Genomic DNA, 1,073 nt, shown 5'->3' on the forward strand with positions numbered 1-1,073 from the left:
TGCTTTATAACAAAGAAATGACATTGACTCATATGACTCACATGAAGAGGAAAGACATGAAATGAACATGAAAATATGTTAAAAGCATTGATCTAAAAGGAAAAACATGGAAAACATAATGTAAAATGAGATAAAATAATGAATAAAATAATAAATCATTAAATAGGCAGACATGTAAAAGAAGTGCTGAGCAGTGTATAAACGTGTGCTAAATGTCAGAGCTAGTTGAAACATAAAACACGTTTAAAACTTAAGACAGGTTAAATTTCTTCCAACTGTCAGAGTCCTGAAGAAACCTCACTGATGAGAACTTTAATATAATTACTGAATCAACAACGGTGTTTCTCCACCACATGGTACCAACTCTACTCAAGTCTAGTGTGGATCCAGTCAACACGAGTCGGCATCAAGCTGCTTAAAGACCTCTGTGAAAATCAAGTGTTTCACCTTGTTAACGTCCATATAATGTTTTTATATAATACAGATATATGATGATGAAATAATCATCAACACCATGACTGAGTGTTTCCACCTTGAACTGCAGTGAACCTATGACAGTCTCATAAACACAGATTCAGACAGTCAGAGACTCATACGTCACAAACCTGAGGAACCAATCCTGTCAACTTGTGAGGACAGGGGGCGGGGCTAAATACACCTGAAACCTTGTCAGTACAAAGAGAGAGAGTTTGCATTAGCACAACCACTAACACTGTGTCACAGCCAGTTACAAGCTAACAAACAACATAAACAAACAAAAGATGCTAACTATGCTAACAGTTCTGAAAAGATGCTAACTACGCTAACCCTTCTAAAAGGTGCTAACTGCGCTAACTGTTCTGATCCGTCTGCTAGTCTCTGGTTCTGGTCTCAACAGACTCCTTTACTTAGTCTGGTTCTGACTGAGGCTGAAACATGTGGCTGAGTCTCTCTGATGTTTCTAACTTTGATTTAATTATGTTCTTCAAAATAACTCAAGACACGAGTCTTATCCAATCAGATTAAATTTTCAATTCAATTCAACAGGCTTTATTGACATGACGTTTTCAATGTGTTGCCAAAGCACAATTACA

The sequence above is a fragment of the Seriola lalandi genome, unplaced genomic scaffold, assembly GCF_002814215.2.
Source record: "Seriola lalandi dorsalis isolate HSWRI2012SDOR001 ecotype SW California unplaced genomic scaffold, Sedor1 jcf7180002054595, whole genome shotgun sequence".
Classification (NCBI taxonomy): domain Eukaryota; kingdom Metazoa; phylum Chordata; class Actinopteri; order Carangiformes; family Carangidae; genus Seriola; species Seriola lalandi.